Below are 22331 nucleotides of genomic sequence, written 5' to 3' on the forward strand. Positions count from 1 at the left end.
GATTAATATTCTCCGATTTTCACCCTTACATTAATAATAAGGTCGTGCCATGATGGCATTTAGCACACTCTACAATCTGTATAAACAGCGTGCCAACCCAGCCTCTTCTTATATGCATCTTCTGCTTGCACACGTAAGTGACAGCAAGGCATACTTGGTCAACAGCCACACAGGTTACACTGACGGTGGCCATTTAAAACAACTTTAATACTCTTACTAATAATGTGCCACACTTTGAACCAAAACCAAACAAGAATGACAAACACATTCCGGGAGAACATCTGCACCTTAACACAACAGAACAAATACCCAGAATCCCATGCAGCCCTGACTCTTCCGGGCTACATTATACACCCCTGCTACCACCAAACTCCGCCCCATCCCAACCCTGCTCCCTCACACATCAACCCCCCCTCTGTGCGTCGGTTGAGGTGAAGAGTTAGGGCTGCATGGGATTCTGGGTATTTGTTCTGTTGTGTTTATGTTGTGTTACGGTGCGGATGTTCTCCCGAAAGTGTGGCTCATTATTAGTAAGAGTGTTAAAGTTTTTTATACAGCCACCGTCAGTGTAACCTGTGTGGTTGTTGACCAAATATGCTTTGCTGTCACTTACGTGTGCAAGCAGAAGTCCCATACAACGTGTGGCTGGGCCGGCACGCTGATTTTAGTGGGCGCTAAATGCTGTACAATCACGGCAAGTTCGAGAGAACAGTTGCCTTGACAATCATAGTCTGCCGGAAAAATCGGGAGGGTTGACAAGTATGACGCTGTCACGCACCATTCATATAAAATCCGCAGGCCGCACTAACATTCAATTTTCATATTAAGGTGTGGGCCGCGTGTCTGAGACCATTGGTTGATACATAGCACAAAGCAAGAAAAAAACGTTGTATGCAGTGTTATTTCATTTTAAATTTCAAAATAATTTTGTGGCTCCCATTGTTTTCTTTAATTTGTGAAACTGGTCAAAATGGCTCTTTGACTGGTAAAGGTTGCCGATCCCTGTCTTAGGTCATCCATCCATACATCCATTTTCTACCGTTTGTCCCTTTTGGGGTCGCAGGTGGTGCTGGAGCCTATCTCAGTTGCATTCGGGCGGAAGGCGGGGTACACCCTGGACAAGTCGCCAGCTCATCGCAGGGCCAACACAGATAGAACGACAACAAGGCTGCAAGCTCCCATCCCTCCAGGACTTGTTCTCCTCCAGGACCAGGAGGCGTGTGGGTCGGATCACAGCTGACTCTTCTCACCCTGGACACAAACTATTCTCCCCCCTCCCCTCAGGCATCCAGACCCACACCTCCCGCCACCTTAACAGTTTTTTCCCCTCGGACATCAGGCACATGAACAATAACTCCTAACAGTAGCTCCTTTGAATTCCTTCTAAGTCTATAACAAGATCTGATAGCTCAGTTACAGCTCTTGTTATTACCAAATCTGTGTTATATGTGTTTTATGTTCCACGATTGCACCAAGAAAAATTCCTAGTTTGTGAACCCGTTCTCAAACAATGGCAATAAAACTATTATATACTATTCTATTCTAACATTCACACTCATATTCACACACTAGGGCCAATTTAGTGTTGCCAATCAACCTATCCCCAGGTGCATGTCTTTGGAGGTGAGAGGAAGCCGGAGTACCCGGAGGGAAGCCACGCAGTCACGGGGAGAACATGCAAACTCCACACAGAAAGATTCCGAGCCCAGGATCAAACCCAGGACCTTTGTATTCAGTGTAGGGATGTCCCGATCCAGGTTTTTGCACTTCCGATCCGATACCGATATGTTTTTGCACTTCCGATCCGATACCGATACTGACCGATACTGGCCTATCCGAGCATGTATTAAAGTTTAAAGTTAATTAGCCTACTTAGTTGTCAGAATCATGTTGAAAAGGGTTTTAGTACTCTTGATAACAACTAGCCAGCTGAATTAGGTGAGTTTGAATAATACACAATGGTTGTTAACAAGAAACTGACCTGTTTATTCAAGAATAAACACAAAATAGACAAAATTATACACGACAAACAGAAATGGCATCATTGAAGTAGGGCTGGGTGATATGGCCTTTTTTTAATATTGCGATATTTTAAGGCCATGTCACGATACACCATATATATGTGGATATTTTGCCTTAGCCTTGAATGAACACTTGATGCATATAATCACAGCAGTATGATGATTCTATGTGTCTACATTAAAACATTCTTCTTCATACTGCATTGATATATGCTACTTTTAAACTTTCATGCACAGAAGGAAATCACAACTAAAAAAATCACTATTTTTTTCATACGGTGTTGATCTGGAAATGTTTGCCTCGGCATTTTGATGGTGTGGGCGTGTGGCACCGAATGGGGATAAGCGTCTCGACAGACGTTACAATATTTGAACAATGATGACGAAAACTGTTTTCTCTGTCGTGTCCGTGTGTCGAAAATTGTTATGCGCTTATTTTTTTATTTGATTTTGTGCGTGGCATAGATTTGCCGTGCGCAGAGGACGCTTGAGCAGTGCGCAATTGCACAGGCGCGCACCTTAGAGGGAGCGTTGCTCGCACGGCTGCGCTAGCATCACAGCTAACGTTAACCATGCTGCTACCTCTCTGCTCGGGTAGGACGTATACGTATGTGACGTCTGACGTGACAGTATGTGACGTATGACGTGACAGTATGTGACGTGTGTAAGAAGGTGCGCTTGCTGTCTGTGAGAGGGAGACACAGGAAAGAGTGAGAAGAGCCTGCCGTGTAATGCCAGCAGCTAAAAGCAACTGCGTGAGAATGTGTTGAAGGTGTGCTGGAAAATGCGGAACGGAAATTAGGGAGCAGCAGAAAAGTGGAATGTATTATTTAAATAGGTGCGTTGGAAAACACGGACCGGAGTTTTTTTTTTAAAACTGGATCTGGATCGGCATTTTCCCATGCCTTGCCGATACGCATTTTTTGGCAAATATCGGCGGCCGATCCGATCCAAATATCGGATCGAGACATCCCTAATTCAGTGGTTGTCAAATATTTTTGTAGCAGACAGCCTTATAGGTAATGTTGCAGTTTTCAACGCCTAATAAGCAAGCATGCCTGATAGAACGTTATTAAGGTTCCACCTTTTAAGATGTGCTATATTACTGCTAATTGGATATGCCTAGGGATGGGTACCTTGGTACCGTAGTACCTGGTAATTGATACCAGTACCCAACGTTAGCAATTTCCGGTACTTTTGTGTGTTCAAATTCGCGCATTGCTTGCTGCACATCAGCAATCTTGGCTTGGTTGACCACCATTTTTTTTCACTTCCGGGAAGAAGTCACGTGGCGGAATACAAGCAACTACATCGCTAATACTAATCAATGTATTCAATGTAAATTACCATAGAACTAGCGCATTTTGAAAAGTGGAGCCTCACTTTACTTAGCACCTTCTTTTTACTTTGTCGGCTTGGAAATTGTAACATTAACTAGAGCAGTGTTTTTCAACCACTTATTGATACAGTCTGGTGTGCCGTGGGAGATGATCTGATTTCACCTATTTGGGGCAAAAAATATTTTTTGCAAGCCAGTAATTATAGTCTGCAAATGATGTGTTGTTGTTGAGTGTCGGTGCTGTCTAGAGCTCGGCAGAGTAACCGTGTAATACTCTTCCATATCAATAGGTGGCAGCAGGTAGCTAATTGCTTTGTAGATGTCGGAAACAGCGGGAGGCAGCGTGCAGGTAAAAAGGTATCTAATGCTTAAACAAAAAATAAACAAAAGGTAAGTGCCCTTAAGAAAAGGCATTGAAGCTTAGGGAAGGCTATGCAGAACAAAACTAAAACTGAACTGGCTACAATCTAAACAAAAACCGAATGCTGGACGACAGCAAAGACTTACTGTGGAGAAAAGATGGCGTCCACAATGTACAGCCGAACTTGACATGACAATCGACAATGTCCCCACAAAGAAGGATAAAAACAAAGTCAACGCGGGAAATATCGCTTAAAGGATGACATGAAACTGCTACAGGAAAATACCAAAAAAAGAGAAAAAGCCACCAAAATAGGAGCACAAGACAAGAACTAAAGCACTACACACAGGAAAACAGCAAAAACTCTAAATAAGTCAGGACAGGATGTGACAGGTGGTGACAGTACACCTACTTAGAGACAAGAGCTATAGTGATGCATGGTTGGTTATGGTTTAAAGTCATATCCAACAAAAAATACTTTTTACTGTCAACTGAGTTTTGTTTTTTAATTATTTCTGCTGGTGGTGTGCCTCCGGGTTTTTTCAATGCAAAAAATGTGCCTTGGCTCAAAAAAGGTTGAAAAACACTGACCTAGAGGCAGTCCAGCAGAATATGTGCTTTACTACTTATTTACCGACCAGGTGCTTGTAAGTCTGCAACCGGATGTGATATCAGGAGCAACAAATGTATGGAAATATAGCACGGTTTGATTTGACGTGAATTGATACCCCGTAGTATCAATTCGGTACTACTGAATAGCATTATCATTTTTTTCTTGGCGATTTTAACACTTTCAAATTTGGTAATGAAAACTACAACTAAGATGCACAAAAAGCTGGTGTGTAACACCAATTTATACTGTAAACACTTTGTAGGGCTCGACGCAGGACAAAACTGGCACATACAACTTAATGGGAAAGACTATTTCTTGACTATGGCAAGGGAATTGGACAGCACAATTATCATTGTCAGTCCTGAGGTAAATGTTAAATTAAAAAAAGTTATTATTGAACAAATAAATATTTATTAGCACATGAACAAACACAAAAGCAGCGATTCCCCGGCACCTGGAATTGGTACTTGATTGGTTCAAATATGAAAGGTGCTCGCCATGCATGTGCAAGCACATAACCAGTACTTAGGAATTGCCTACTTCGCCTCCAATTTATTTCCTCTTAACTTAATGGGGAACTGTACAATTTTTGGAATTTTGCCTATCGTTCACAATCATTATGAGACATGGATTTTTCTTTTTGCATTCTAAATATTAAATAAATGTGATCAAAAGTCTGCTTACAATGGAGCCTATGAGAGCCGCCCTATTCCACATATAAAGCCCTTAAAAAACATCCACACACCTCCATTAAGGTTGTATATACATGATGTCAGTATATATGTAATGTAGCTACGGGCACATTAATAACAACATTTAATATTTAGTATTTTGATTATATTTTGAGCATTAATGTCAGGAACTCGCATGGCTGCAGTATTTGTGACCCCAAGATGCAGGAACCAGGAGGGCAAAGAGCAGGTAAGAGGATTTTAATTTACTCAAACAGAACATGAAACAGCCGTGCATGTAAGGTCCAAACATAAATCAATCCTCGAGCACTGAGAAGCAGGCGAGGCTGGCATAAATGGATGCCTGCTGATTGGCACCAGGTGTGAACTGGCTGCCAATCAACAGCAGGTGAGGGGAAAACAGCGCTAAGTGAGACCAGCAGGAAATAGAACCAAAATAAGAGCACTGATAGGAAATAAACACAAAACAAGGAAACACAAACAGAAATTAAGTGACAGATCCTCACAATTAATTTCAAAAATACACATACTTGCCAACCTTGAGACCTCCAATTTCGGGAGGTGGGGGTTGGGGGTTGGGTGCGGGGGGCGTGGTTGGGGCGGGGGCGTGGTTGGGGGCGTGGTTAAGAGGGGAGGAGTATATTTACAGCTAGAATTCACCAAGTCAAGTATTTCATATATATATATATATATATATATATATATATATATATATATATATATGTATATATATATATCCCCGCGACCCCGAAGGGAATAAGCGGTAGAAAATGGATGGATGGATGGATGGATATATATATATATATATATATATATATATATATATATATATATATATATATATATATATATATATATATATATATATATATATATATATATATATATATAAGAAATAATTGACTTTCAGTGAATTCTAGCTATATATATATATATATATATATATATATATATATATATATATATATATATATATATATATATATATATATATATATATAAATAAAAGAAATACTTGGATTTCAGTGTTCATTTATTTACACATATACACACACATAACACTCATCTACTCATTGTTGAGTTAAGGGTTGACTTGTCCATCCTTGTTCTATTCTCTGTCACTATCTTTCTAACCATGCTGAACACCCTCTCTGATGATGCATTGCTGTGTGGCACGCACAAAAGTGCTTTCATCAAATGCACTAGATGGCAGTATTGTCCTGTTTAAGAGTGTCACAACATTGCTGTTTACGGCAGACGGACTGCTTTACTGTAGACGTTCTTTATATTGTGGGAAAGCAGACTCCAGATTCGGGAGATTTTCAGGAGAAAATTTGTCCCGGGAGGTTTTCGGGAGAGGTGCTGAATTTCCGGAGTCTCCCGGAAAATCCGGGAGGGTTGGCAAGTATGAAAATACATCACAAGGTTTGCTTTTTTTCTTCGTCACGGATTACTACTCACAGACGCAGACGTCATGAGAGCCAACAAACATAATAAGACATCACTTACTGTACAATGTCTGCTGTCATTAGGAAGCCGACTGCTAGGCTGTTCATATATTTCCCATTTAGATGAAGATTGACCATAATCTTCCCAAAGATTATGGTCGTTCTCGCCATTTCCGGGTTCCTAAATGGCTGTCAAAGTGTACCAAATTGTCGGATTACGTACTCAGGCTTCTCCTTTCCAGGTGAAATGCATGATTTATGATCTACAATGAACTTCCAGGGAGCAAGGAAGCGAGGAAACACCTCGCCAGTCGATCATGTCGAAATTGTACACAGGCTATAAATTGTTGGTCTGCGTTAGCGCTTATAATAACAATATCACTAATACTTGGTCAATATTGAAGTCACAAAATGTAAATTGTGTATTGTTGGCGCTTCTTGAATGGTTATTTATTGGATTTTATGGGAAAAATAGGGGACCGCCTATTGGCTCCACTGTAAGCGGACTTTTAGTTAGGTTTATTTACAAGTCAGAATGCATACAAGAAAGAAATCCATCCGTCGTCACGTCCTTTATAATGATTGTGAACGATAGTCTCATTTCCCCAAAAAACTGCAGTTCCCCTTTAAGAAAGGGTATGAAAATGAGGCAGAGAAGGACAAAGGAAGACTACCACTTCCAAACAAAATGAGGGGTTTTCTTTCCTCACAATGTCATACTTCAAGTGCGTTTGTCTCATCGGCTGTTTCACACTGACACTGACAAGCGAGCTGCAGAAAAAATTCCAACATGAGGAAATGTGCTACCTCCTTGACTGCATTATTCGGCTCCACTTATTTATGTGAGTCAGTCTTTTCCCACATGAAGACTATCAAGCAACACATTCTGTTCCACCATGACTGACGGTCATTCGGAAGTGTGCAATCAGCTGCTACTCCCCTGGAGGATTCCATTCAGTCCAAGTTTTCAGAGTAAGGCCATTACAAAAAAGTAGGGATATGTATTGTGCAATATGGTTTCATGTAGTAATTACAATTTACAGCACGGGACACCAACATATAATGTACATACAGTAACAGGAAACAGTGGAACCTTGATGTACAAACTTAATTGGTTCTCGAACATTGTTCTTAAACCGAAACGTTTGTATGGTGAAGCAGAGTTCCTCACAATAATCAATGCATACTTGCCAACCTTGCGACCTCTGATTTTATTTATATATATATATAAATAAAAGAAATACTTGAATTTCAGTGTTCATTTATTTACACATATACACACACATAACACTCATCTACTCATTGTTGAGTTAAGGGTTGAATTGTCCATCCTTGTTCTATTCTCTGTCACTATTTTTCTAACCATGCTGAACACCCTTTCGCAGGTACCCAGAAAGGTTTCGAGTACCACCAAAAAAACTGAATCTCTGAAGACAGTATACAAATATGTGTTAAAGGTGTACAAATACTGTTTGTATAATAAGCATGTTATTGTTTACAAATGAGGGTTAAGAGTTCAGTACTAAAAAAAAAAAAAGAATGTGGCTTAAGTACAGTTTTTTTAATTGAGCTGCTGCATTTTTTGGTTGGGTTGTTTATTTATTTTGAGTAACTTCCTTATTTCTAAAAGGGGAGGAATGTAATAGAGTGATCTATGTTTGTCTGTTGCCGTCTCCTGGTGAATGTTGGCTATGGCGTACTGGGGTTACTTTTTGGTTGACCAACGATTTACGTGGTGTTGCGCACCTGACGTCAAGTGTGTGAGTCTGTTCTGAAGTCTACAGTAAAGAGACGTACTTCATCACCTCGCCTGGTTATTGCCTCCAACTCAATATATTACAACAACATTGCTGTTTACGGCACACAAACGGCTTTACGGTAGAATAAAACATTACTGCTGTTGTTGTGTGTTGTCACCGCGCTGGGAGGACGTTAATGAAACTGCCTAACAATAAACCCACATAAGAAACCAAGAACTCGTTCATTCGATCATTCTACAGTTATAACGTGTTTGGGCAGGCACGCTGTTTATATTGTGGGAAAGCGGACGTGAATACAGTCTGTTGACACGTCACTCAGGTCCGCATGGAGCTGGAGGGGGCGTGGCTTCCAGCTCCGCCTGAATTTCGGGAGATTTTCGGGAGAAAATTTGTCCCGGGAGGTTTTCGGGAGAGGCGCTGAATTTCGTGAGTCTCCCGGAAAATCCGGGAGGGTTGGCAAGTATGATCAATGTAAACTTAAATAATTGGTTCTAGTCTTAGCAGAAGTCCCTATTTAAGTTAAAAAAATGTGCACTTTGAAGACATTATAATTATATGTGTGTATATATATATATACATATATATATATATACAGTGTTTTCCCCAGAAAATGTGTTAGTTAAGGTGGTGTCTCTCCAGGAAGATGGACCGGGGAAGTTGGTGGGTGGGTTTAAGGATCAGTATAACTCGGCCTGTCGCCATCACGTCTCCACCTCGACGTTTTCCGCTCCATTTGCTGAATGGTAATATACGATATATATCTCGATATTTTTTCCGTAAAGTAAAAACAAAACAGTCCTAGTTACCTGAGATACTAAGTATGTCATTATTATGACTTAGTAAGTCAATATTTTGACTTATAGTTTACTAAGTCAAAATAATGACTTACCGTATTTTTCGGACTATAAGTCGAGGTTTTTTTCATAGTTTGGCCGTGGGTGCGACGTATACTCCGGAGCGACTTATGTGTGAAATTATTAACATATTACCGTAAAATATCAAATAATATTATTTATCTCATTCGCGTGAGCGACGAAGAAAATGTCCGCAATCGTCACTCACACGCCAACCAATAAGAATTCGGCGGGGGCGGGTCATGGCAGAAGTGCATTGTGGGTTTTGGATTGCTAACTGCTATATGCCGGAGCTATTAAAATAGATCACAGCAACATTGGCGGTAACTTATAAAAACTGAGAAGGACTGAACTAAAATGGCACCAAAAAGGAAATCATATACTGCAGATTTCAAGCTGGACGTAGTGAAATATGCACCAGAAAATGGCGATCGAGCAGCAGAAAGAATGGACGCTAGCGGCGCATACCAGGAGCGACGCTGTGGGGGAAGATTTCATCGGATTTAGCGATCGGGAGTGACAGATTGTTTGGTAAACGTTTAGCATGTTATAGTTATTTGAATGACTCTTGCCATGATGTGTTGCGTTAACATACCAGGCACGTTCTCAGTTGGTTATTTATGCCTCATATAACGTACACTTATTCAGCCTGGTGTTCACTATTCTTTATTTATTTTAAATTGCCTTTCTAATGTCTATTCTTGGTGTTGGATTTTATCAAATACATTTTCCCCAAAAAGTGCGACGTATATATGTTTTTTTTCTTCTTTATTGTGCATTTCCGGCCGGTGCGACGTATGCTCTGGAGCGACTTATAGTCCGAAAAATACGGTTCTAAGTCAAAATAATGACTTGCTAAGTCAAATTGACTTACTGCAAGTAAGCATTTGCAATAAGGGTTTGAAAAAAAGAGTTAAAAGTGGGGCCACATGCTGACATATGCTCAACTCATCATGCTTTAATTTATTACAGCATTTGGGAAACTAGTAGTTGATATTTATTATGTAAATGTTTTATATTTATCAACATGTGATAGCAGGGACCCTGCCATTCAAAACTAGGCTGCTACATTACCAATGATTAAAGGCCTACTGAAATGACATTTTTTTATTCTATGTTTTGCGATATTGCCATATTTTTGCTGAAAGGATTTAGTATAGAACAACTACGATAAAGTTCGCAACTTTTGGTCGCTGATAAAAAAAAAGCCTTACCTGTACCGGAAGTAGCGTGACGTCATAAGTTGAAAGTCTCCTCACATTTCCCCATTGTTTACACCAGCAGCGAGAGCGATTCGGACTGAGAAAGCGACGAATACCCCATTAATTTGAGCCAGGATGAAAGATTTGTGGATGAGGAACGTGAGAGTGAAGGACTAGAGTGCAGTGCAGGACGTATCTTTTTTCGCTCTGACCGCAACTTAGGTACAAGGGCTCATTGGAAATTCAAAATTGCACTTTATAAGTTATCCCGGCCGTATTGGCATGTGTTGCAATGTTAAGATTTCATCATTGATATATAAACTATCAGACTGCGTGGTCGGCAGTAGTGGGTTTCAGTAGGCCTTTAATGTAACTAGCTGAAAAAATAGTACAATAGCAATAGGAGAGACTATTCCATACTTGCCAACCCACCCGGATTTTCCGGGAGACTCACGAAATTCAGCGCCTCTCCCGAAAACCTCCCGGGACAAATTTTCTCCCGAAAATCTCCCGAAATTCAGGCGGAGCTGTAGGCCACGCCCCTTCCAGCTCCATGCGGACCTAAGTGACGTGTTGACAGCCTGTTCACACGTCCGCTTTCCCACAATATAAACAGCTAATGATCGAGGGCGAGTTCTTGGTTTCTGATGTGGGTTTATTGTTAGGCAGTTTCATTAACGTCCTCCCAGCGCGGTAACAACACACAACAACAGCAGTCAAGTTTTCGTCTACCGTAAAGCAGTTCGTCTGCCGTAAACAGCAATGTTGTGACACTTTTAAACAGGACAATACTGCCATCTACTGTACATGCATATGTGACCCACCCATAATGTGTCACATTTTTGTGTTGATTTATTATTTTATTTTGTGGTTTGAATTCGTTTTTGGAGCGGTCATTACACATTTATCAGTATTCACATTGGTCAGTAGGAGGCAGTAGGGCGTTTCTTCCCAATTGAATGCTATCGCCTGCAGACCGGAAGTGTCTTGTCATTCTGATGAGCGCGACCAGTCTGTGAACAATTGAAACGTCCTGTGTGCTTTTTCCTCTTGTATAACAGGTTAGTTTTGGTGAATCGACTCACTGAATAATATCCATGTGATCTTTATAAGTTTAAGTACACATTCTAATGGTGGAGCCTAACTCTAAAGTGTTTGTGAGTTGTAGTTTGTATTTGTGAATGAATCCAGTGCACAGCTGCAGTAATCAATACAAAAAGGCGACGTGAGTGCGCAATGTTTATATAGAAACTTATGATCCTAATTCAGACTCCCAAATTAGAGCTCCCGTTTTCTTATTGATTTTATAATGCATATTTGTATAATGTGTGTGTTCTGAAATAGTGACAGAGAACAGAACAAGGATGGACAATTCAACCCTTAACTCAACAATGAGTAGATGAGTGTTATGTGTGTGTATATGTGTAAATAAATGAACACTGAAATTCAAGTATTTCTTTGTATTTATTTATATATATATATATATATATATATATATATATATATATATATATATATATATATATATATATATATATATATATATATATATATAGCTAGAATTCACTGAAAGTCAAGTATTTCTTATATATATATATCTTGATTTGATTTGATTTAACCATGCCCCCACCTCCCGAAATCGGAGGTCTCAAGGTTGGCAAGTATGGACTATTCATCCCTGAACACCATGGATTTCATGTAGGCTTTATAATAATGAGCTTCAAGAGGTAGTCACCTGAAATGGTTTTCACTTCACAGGTGTGCATGAAGCTCATGGAGAGAATGCCAAGAATGTGCAAAGCAGTAGTCAGAGCAAAGGGTGGCTATTTTGAAGAAACTAGAATATAAAACAGGTTTTCAGTTATTTCACCTTTTTTTGTTATGTACAAAACGTCACGTGTTCATTCAAAAATCTTTTTTTCAATCCAAACAGCACAACAACATTACAGCGAGCTTAAATGTCAACATGTGCTCCAAAAGCAAAAAAAAACAAAAAAAGGAAAATAATTGTACCTGTGCCTGGATATATGTGTGGCATTGTTGAACACTCTGCTTTGGGGGTGATAAACGAGCAGTGGCTTCACATAATCACCGCTAGCGTTAGCACAAAGTAGCTGTGTGAGGCGATTCTTCATCGGCTTATGTCTCGATAGTTCCTTCTCCTTCGCTGTTTTAAAGGTTCTATGGGGCATTTTTTTTCGGTCTCATCACAACTAAAAACTTGCTGCGAAAACAAAGTCCCCTTCACTGATGAAATCCGCGAACTGAAGGGGCTGCAAGCCAGAAGCTAACTTGCTAAAGTGCAAGCTCAAAGTGGTTTTCTCGCAACACGAAGCTATACGGCGAGATTGTGAGAATTTGGATCATCTAAAGCAGGGGTGTCAAACTTAAATACAGAGTGGGACAAAATTTAAAACTGAACAAAGCCGCGGGCCAAGGTTGAACAAATTAACCTTTTAATAGGGACCCAAACAAGTTTTGCATTGAATATTGAACAAGCAAGGCTTATATAACTTAATGACATGCAAAATCGAGTTTCAAATAATAATAATAATAATAATAATAAAATATCAATGGCACATCAAATACAATTTAAATAACAATTTAATGCCTCTTTTCTATTTGCAGCCTTCTGAAGTAAAAATCAACATTAACTTTTTCCACAGGCTAATACATTTGAAAATAAAATAACAATGAATAAACCAACCATTCAGGACTTTAAACTGCACAGTTTGCAACACACTGATCTAATCTGATGTGCCCAAGCCAGATACCTGCCATCTTTTCTTGGATGCTAGTTCATTAATGTCGGGGCTCAGGCTTTGAGCTGAGGCAACCTTCATTACCGAACGAAGGTGTTCATCAGTCATTATATCTCGTAGTCCACCCGGACCACAGTCTTGGGGGCGTGCCTTAAAGGCACTGCCTTTAACATCCTCTACGAGCTATCGTCACGTCCGCTTTTCATCCATTCTAACAACCTGCCGGCCCAGTCACAAGATATGTGCGGCTTCTGTACGCACACACACGTGAAAGCAACGCATACTTGATTTACAGCGATACAGGTTACACTGAGGGTGGCCGTATAAACAACTTTAACACTGTTAGAAATATACGCCACAATGGGGATCCACACCAAACAAGAATGACAAACACATTTCGGGAGAACATCCGCACCGTAACACAACATAAACACAACAGAACAATATCCCAGAACCCTTTGCAGTAGTAACTCTTCTGGGACGCTACAAAATACTCCCCTTGGCTTGTCAAGACTTTCCAAAACAAGTCAAATTAGCTAACCTCAATGAACCCAAAAATACCTTAAAATAAGTATATTCTCACTAATAACAAGTGCACTTTTCTTGATAAATAAAAAAAGACCTTTTTGCTCAATATGTTGAAAAATATTCTTAAATTAAGTAAATGCTAGTGCCATTATTTTGACATAATGATATGCGCTCGCCATCATATTTTTTTTTTTCATGCTTGAAGTAAGAAATTATTACTTTAAAAAAGTAGTTTTATACTTTTGAGTGTAGATGACACAGCTTTGCATCAGTTGATATTCTAGTTTCAAGCATGTTTTACTCAAATAGGTCATCAAATCTCAGCAAAAAGCTGTAATATCTTACTGAGATAATTTCGGACCAAAACCCTTAAAACAAGTAAAACACTCTAACATAAAATCTGCTTAGTGAGAAGAATTATCTTATCAGACAGAAAATAAGCAAATATCACCCTTATTTGAGATATCTAATCTTACTTAGATTTCAGTTTTTGCAGTGTAGTGATTTGAATGATGCGGACACATTTGGTACTGGATACTTTCTCATACTGTTCTGCCTTGGAGACTTTGTATGTGTAAGTAATATGCAACTATGATTATTTGATACGTTTTTGTATTGACAATTGTGTTTTAGACTGCAGTATCGTCGAATGAAGGACACTTATTACGTATGTCTAGCTTGTGTGCTATTGTGTGCTTAGCTGTTGTGTAGCTGCTAGTTCCTAGTAGCCTGAAGCCTACCATGTTTACCTTTTGTAAATTACTTCACTATAATACCAAAAAGACCAACCTTGTGGGCTTATTAGAGGATATTTAGATGTTTATTGGCTGTCCAGCTTTGCACAAGTATCAGAGCTCATATCGAAATGTTAGCCGATATCATCCGATACTTTTTTTTTTACTTTTGCTGATATTGGATTAGTAGTCGATATCACTATTAAATCAGGAAACCCATAACTAGCATTACTACGGTGGTAACTTTCCAGTCACATTTTGACACCAGCATCACGGTAGTCAGCCTACTTTTGCTAAACACAACAAAACAACAAACGACAAAAACTTACAGCTGTCACGAAAGAAGGAGATAATTTCTTCAGACTTAATTTTAAGCTGTGTAGCGAAGCATCCCTTTTCTTTTGTTCAAACGCTGCTCCCTTTGAAGTGGTGGGCGTGTACACAGGGGTGGGGGTATCTACCTAAGGGCGGATCAGAGGCACTACCATGAAGGAAGGAAGGAAATTCAAAAGTGATCATTTAAGCACTTCTCTTCTAAAACTTAGAGCAAATAAACGACGGATATGTTGGGATGGGAACCTTTTAAATTTGAACTGATACGGTACCAATTTCCGAAACCTTGGAATCAATACCGGTACTCAGTGGTACTAATTTTTGGTGCATTTGTGTGTGCTCGTGGTAATAAATGTAATGATAATAAAAACATTAGTATTAAGTACTACTACTACTCAGTGGCCTAGTGGCTAGAGTGTCCGCCCTGAGATCGGTAAGTCGTGAGTTCAAACCCCGGCCGAGTCATACCAAAGACTATAAAAATGGGAGCCATTACCTCCCTCCTTGGCACTCAGCATAAAGGGTTGGAAATTGGGGGTTAAATCACCATAAATGATTCCCGGGCATGGCCACCGCTGCTGCTCACTGCTCCCCTCACCTCCCAGGGGTTGATCAAGGGTGATGGGTCAAATGCAGAGAATACTTTCGCCACATCTAGTGTATGTGTGACAATCATTGGTACTTTGAATTGAACTTTTAACATGTGTTAATGATGATAATTGTGCTGTTGACTTGATATTGTCATGTCTGTGTGATCATGTTTTGTTTTAGTCATGTTCGGTTTTGTTTTTGGACTTTTTGTGCACTTTTGTTTGATTTGTCACCATAGCAACCATTAGTTTTCACCTGTCACGTCACGCACCTGTTTCACGTTTTGAGTCACGCACCTTTTTTTCACTAATCATGTCTGTAGTATTTAAGTTAATTGTTTTCAGTTTGTCTTTCTGGCGACATCCCGCATTTATGCTCTGCACATTCCTGACACTTGTTATTCATGCTTCATGCCATGCCACAGTAAGTGTTTATTAGTTTTACGTCCATAGTTTTGCCTTTGTCCTAGTTTTTGTTTCATTAGCCAAGTTTGTGTACTTCCGCCCTTGTGCGCGCCTTTTGTTTGCTTCCTTTTTTTGCTTCCTTTTTTTGTAGTTTGTTAGTGTTTTACATAAATATGTATTTACCTTCACGCCATGACCAGTCCAGCTTTACTTGCATCTCGGGAAAACAAACACACCATAGTCCTCGTCCTGACAGATATATCTTGTCTTCGTACACGTATGAGTCTCCTCTGCAAGTAAGCATTCATTTCAGTTTGTACTAGGTGTGTGGCCGTAGCCAGGAAGTAGTCTTTGCCATAAGTTGAAAGTCCCGGCCTTATTTTTTGTTGCGTCCTACAAAGTGTTTATACTCAAAGCATTGTAGGTATTACACACCAGCTGCTTGACTATAACGTTCATCTTAGTTGTGGTTCTGATTGCCAAATTTGGAGGTGTAGAAATTGCCATCAAAAATCATACATAGCCAAAGTAAATTATCATCAACCTAGCACAATTTAAAAAAAAAAAGTGGAGCCTTACTTTTGAGCACTTTCTATTAGGGATGCTTGCTTTGTTAGCATAAAATAACTTAGACTTAGACTTTAGAGACTTAGACTTCCTTTTATCGTCATTCAAATTTGAACTTTACAGTACAGATAAGCAGGGGCGCCGAAAAGGGGGGGTAAAGGAGACGGATTCTAGGGGCCCATGATGGAGGGGGGCCCAGAGAGGCCCCTAATGATGATGAAATTATAATACAGAAAAAATAATGACACTGTGTTGGGGGCCCTGTAAAGATTCTTTTCATGGGGCCCAAAATCCCTAGCGGCGCCCCTGCAGATAAGAACAACATTTTGTTGCATTAGCTCGTTGTAGTGCAGGATAAAAGAGCAATAAGGTGCAGATATAAATAAATAGATTACTGTACAGATAAATATATTGCACTTTTGCATATGCATCCACGTTTATGAATATATGTTATATTGTCTTTATATTCCAGCCAGTTAACCCATTTTGGGGGGGGGGGACTGTTATTATTATGATGCGTTCAAGAGTCTTATGGCCTGAGGGAAGAAGCTGTTACAGAACCTGGAGGTTCTGCTACGGAAGCTGCGGAACCTCTTTCTAGAGTCCAGCAGTGAAAACAGTCCTTGGTGGGGGTGGGAGGAGTATCTGCAGATTTTCTGAGCCCTGGTCAGGCAGCGGCTTTTTGCGATTGCAAAAAGACTGCAACATTACCTAGAGCAGTGGTTCTTTACCTGGGTTTGATCGAACTCTAGGGGTTCGGTGAGTCGGCCTCAGGGGTTCGGTGGAGCCTCCGCCGCGGAGGTCAAGCCACGCCCGACTCATCGTGCACATAAAAACTTCTCCCTATCGGCATATTATGGATACGGCAACAGCAGAAGTCAAACTGATTTGCAGGTGTGTAATTTGTTATGAGTTCATGCACTGTGTTGGTTTTGTTCTTTGAACAAGGTGATGTTCATGCACGGTTCATTTTGTGCACCAGTAAAAAAATCATATAACTTTGTCTTGAATTTGAAAAAAAAAACATTTTATTTTTCACTAAAGAAGAGTTCGGTGAATGCGCATATGAAACTGATGGGGTTCGGTACCTCCAACAAGGTTAAGAACCACTGACCTAGAGGCAGTCCGCTATGAATACGCATGTTTACCCTCCAAGTACTCGAGCCGTTGCCGAGTCTGCAACCGGACATGGCGCCACGGGCAACAAATGTATCATGGTAAGGTGCCGTTTGATTTTACGTGAAGCAATCCTTCCATTGAGGTATCGATGGAATTCAGTCGGTAAAAGTACCATTTTTGGTTCCCATCTCTATGGAGATGATGGAATTTTCTCATGTTTTGGTGCTATCAAACAGGTTCTAGTGACACATATTCTTTTGCATTTATCAGAATAGGGGATTACCACCAGTTGCATATTCAAGGGTTCACTGCTGTTCCTCTGCTTTACTGTATGTTACGCCAATTTCTATTACTGGCTTTGTGTTGCATAATCCCATCTAGATTTAAAAAAAAAAAATTGAAGACACCTCCTGCATGATGAAAGCTACTTGGATCAAGCTAGACGTCGCAAAGAAAGAGTGGCGACCCGTTGCACTTGTCGCATTACAAAAAAAAAGGTTGCATGGCGCTGTGGGATAACAGGGAATGCTGAATAAACTTATGCATTAAAAGTTACAGGTTTGAAGGGAAAAGAACTCCTGGTCCAAGTCTAAAATTACATACGAAAAGATAAAAAAAACAATGCACCTGTTGTACAAACACCGTTTCCATATGAGTTGGTAAATTGTGTTAGATGTAAATATAAACAGAATACAATGATTTGCAAATCCTTTTCAACCCATATTCAGTTGAATATGCTACAAAGACAACATATTTGATGTTCAAACTGATAAACTTTTTTTTTTTTGCAAATAATCATTAACTTTAGAATTTGATGCCAGCAACACGTGACAAAGAAGTTGGGAAAGGTGGCAATAAATACTGATAAAGTTGAGGAATGATCATCAAACACTTATTTGGAACATCACACAGGCGAACAGGCAAATTGGGAACAGGTGGGTGCCATGATTGGGTATAAAAGTAGATTCCATGAAATGCTCAGTCATTCACAAACAAGGATGGGGCGAGGGTCACCACTTTGTCAACAAATGCGTGAGCAAATTGTTGAACAGTTTAAGAAAAACCTTTCTCAACCAGCTATTGCAAGGAATTTAGGGATTTCACCATCTACGGTCCGTAATATCATCAAAGGGTTTCATAGAATCTGGAGAAATCACTGCACGTAAGCAGCTAAGCCCGTGACCTTCGATCCCTCAGGCTGTACTGCATCAACAAGTGACATCAGTGTGTAAAGGATATCACCACATGGGTCAGGAACACTTCAGAAACCCACTGTCAGTAACTACAGTTGGTCGCTACATCTGTAAGTGCAAGTTAAAACTCTCCTATGCAAGGCAAAAACTGTTTATCAACAACACCCAGAAACGCCGTCGGCTTCGCTGGGCCTGAGCTCATCAAAGATGGACTGATACAAAGTGGAAAAGTGTTCTGTGGTCTGACGAGTCCACATTTCAAATTGTTTTTGGAAACTGTGGACGTCATGTCCTCCGGACCAAAGAGGAAAAGAACCATCCGGATTGTTATAGGCGCAAAGTTGAAAAGCAAGCATCTGTGATGGTATGGGGGTGTATTAGTGCCCAAGACATGGTTAACTTACACATCTGTGAAGGCGCCATTAATGCTGAAAGGTACATACAGGTTTTGGAGCAACATATGTTGCCATCCAAGCAACGTTACCATGGACGCCCCTGCTTATTTCAGCAAAACAATGCCAAGCCACGTGTTACATCAACGTGGCTTCATAGTAAAAGAGTGCGGGTACTAGACTGGCCTGCCCGTAGTCCAGACCTGTCTCCCATTGAAAATGTGTGGCGCATTATGAAGCCTAAAATACCACAACGGAGACCCCCGGACTGTTGAACAACTTAAGCTGTACATCAAGCAAGAATGGGAAAGAAATCCACCTGAGAAGCTTAAAAAATGTGTCTCCTCAGTTCCCAAACATTTACTGAGTGTTGTTAAAAGGAAAGGCCATGTAACACAGTGGTGAACATGCCCTTTCCCAACTACTTTGGCACGTGTTGCAGCCATGAAATTCTAAGTTCATTATTATTTGCAAAAGAATAAATAAAGTTTATGAGTTGGCACATCAAATATGTTGTCTTTGTAGTGCATTCAATTGAATATGGGTTGAAAATGATTTGCAAATCATTGTATTCCGTTTACCGGTATATTTACATCTAACACAATTTCCCAACTCATATGGAAACGTGGTTTGTATGTTTGCTTCATTCAAACTCGGATTGACCGAAGGTGAAAAGCTGCGGCAGTGACAAACGTACAGGTGGCAACAATAGCATTGAGATGTGCTGCATAGAGAAGCTAAAAATAGCCCTGACTGGGCAGCCATAGAGAGAGAGAGAGAGAGAGAGAGAAGAGAGAGAGAGAGAGAGAGAGAGAGAGAGAGAGAGAGAGAGAGAGAGAGAGAGAGAATGAACCCAGACTGCACTGACTGGCTGAGTGGCTTTTATGGTCAGGAATGATGACGCTGCAGTCAATTCCGTGGCCTGTGTTCATGGCTGAGAAATTACAAGCTTCACCAGCTATTTCAATGCTTTTTTTTCTCTGTGATTATCCTCGCTGATGGAAAGAAAAAGAAAAAAAACACTGTTCGGGAAAGGAAGGGAACGATATTTTTCTCGCCGACGTCTTCGTCTCAGGCTAACGATGCGAGCTCGTATCATTGTTAAACAGGAAAAAAACAACACATGCTAGGTTGACGCTAAATGCTATTTTTTTTTTACCTGAATGGCGATGACTACAAAATCATGCGGGTGTTGTGCAATTATTCCTGTACCTACTCAGTGGCCTAGTGGTTAGAGTGTCCGCCCTGAGATCGGTAGGTTGTGAGTTCATACCAAAGATTATAAAAATGGGACCCATTACCTCTCTGCTTGGTACTCTGCATCAAGGGTTGGAATTGGGGGTTAAATCCCCAAAAATGATTCCTGGGCGGGGCACTGCTGCTGCTCACTGCTCCCTTCACCTCCCAGGGTGTGATCAAGGAGGATTGGTCAAATGCAGAGGACAAATTTCACCACACCTAGTGTTTGTGTGTGACAATCATTGGTACTTTAACTTTAACTCAGGGGTCTTCAACGTTTTACAGATCAAGGACCCCAAAACTGGAGTGGGGCACCCCCTTCTCATATATTCTGTATAAAGTAGTGTTTTAGCCACAATGACTGAGATCCCACATCAGGGCAAGAAAAAAGCTCAACCCAATGGGATACAATGAGAAACCTCGGAGGGGACTGCAGATGTGGGGACCCCCCCTCTCCCCGGGAGACCGGTGCAATGGACGTCGAGTGGATCTAGTTAATAGTGTGAGAGTCCAGTCCATAGTGGGGCCAGCAGGGGATCATCTTGAGTGGAGACAAGTCAGCAGCGCAGAGACGTCCCCAACTGATGCACAGATGAGTGGTCCACCCCGGGTCCCGACTTTGAACAGCTAGCGACTCATCTATGTTCATCTAAAAACCTCTGCACGCAGGAGAGGAGGGCAGAGCAAAAAAGAGACGGCAGATCAACTGGTCTAAAAGGGGGTCTATTTACAGGCTAGAGTTTTAAGATTGGACTTAAATGCTTCTACTGAAGTAGCATCTCTAACTGTTACCGGGAGGGCATTCCTTAGTACTGGAGCCCGAATAGAAAATGCTCTATAGCCCGCAAACTTTTTTGGGACTCTAGGAATCACTAATAAGCCGGAGTTCTTAGAACGCAGATTTCTTGCCGGGACATGAAAAAATACATCTTTTGTCATGTCGGGTTTTTTGTCGCTTTTCCATTTTAGTCTAGTTTAAAGGGGAACATTATCACCAGACCTATGTAAGCGTCAATATATACCTTGATGTTGCAGAAAAAAGACCATATATTTTTTTAACCGATTTCCGAACTCTAAATGGGTGAATTTTGGCGAATTAAACACCTTTCTATTATTCGCTCCCGATGTGACGTCATTTTCTCACTTTCGTCGGTGTGTTGTCGGAGGGTGTAACAACACGAACAGGGACGGATTCAAGTTGCACCAGTGGCCCAAAGATGCGAAAGTGGCAAGAAATTGGACGAAATTTGTTCAAAATACGAGGGTGTGGGGAAAGCCGACGAAATGGTCAGTCGTTTGTTCCGCACACTTTACCGACGAAAGCTATGCTACGACAGAGATGGCAAGAATGTGTGGATATCCTGCAACACTCAAAGCAGATGCATTTCCAACGATAAAGACCCTAGCTTCCCTGGCCTGCTGACATCAACTCCAAAACTGGACAGATCAGCTTTCAGGAAAAGAGAGCGGATGAGGGTATGTCTACAGAATATATTAATTGATGAAAACTTTATTCATTACTCGCGGTTTTACGTAAATTATAATACATAAACTGTGTTTACCAATAATTTAGCTTAAAAACATTTATTTTTTTCAATCATTCGAGTACATTCGGGTAGTCTTGTGTAATGCAGTATTTTGTGTCTATTTAGGTATGGTTAACCTGAGTGCTGAAATGGTGGAAAAATATATGTTCTTAGCGCGCCTGAAATGGGCTGTCTGCACTCTCAAAGTGCATGTTGTTGCCAAATGTATTTCATATGCTGTAAACCTAGTTCATAGTTGTTAGTTTCCTTTAATGCCAAACAAACACATACCAATCGTTGGTTAGAAGGCGATTGCCGAATTCGTCCTCGCTTTCTCCCGTGTCGCTGGCTGTCATGTCGTTTTTATCGGTTTCGCTTGCATACGGTTCAAACCGATATGGCTCAATAGCTTCAGTTTCTTCTTCAATTTCGTTTTCGCTACCTGCCTCCACACTACAACCATCCGTTTCAATACATTCGTAATCTGTTGAATCGCTTAAGCCGCTGAAATCCAAGTCTGAATCCGAGCTAATGTCGCTATAATTTGCTGTTCTATCCGCCATGTTTGTTTGTATTGGCATCACTATGTGACGTCACAGGAAAATGGACGGGTGTATATAACGATGGTTAAAATCAGGCACTTTGAAGCTTTT

The 22331-nt window shown here is 40.5% G+C and overlaps 1 protein-coding gene across 1 annotated transcript in view; it reads right to left on the reverse strand.

Annotated features, from left to right (window-relative positions):
* pacrg (PARK2 co-regulated) overlaps positions 1–22331 on the reverse strand; it is a 575139-nt gene that overhangs the window by 484121 nt on the left and 68687 nt on the right. The window lies entirely within an intron of this gene.

Source organism: Nerophis lumbriciformis, linkage group LG08, assembly GCF_033978685.3.
Source record: "Nerophis lumbriciformis linkage group LG08, RoL_Nlum_v2.1, whole genome shotgun sequence".
Lineage (NCBI taxonomy): Eukaryota > Metazoa > Chordata > Actinopteri > Syngnathiformes > Syngnathidae > Nerophis > Nerophis lumbriciformis.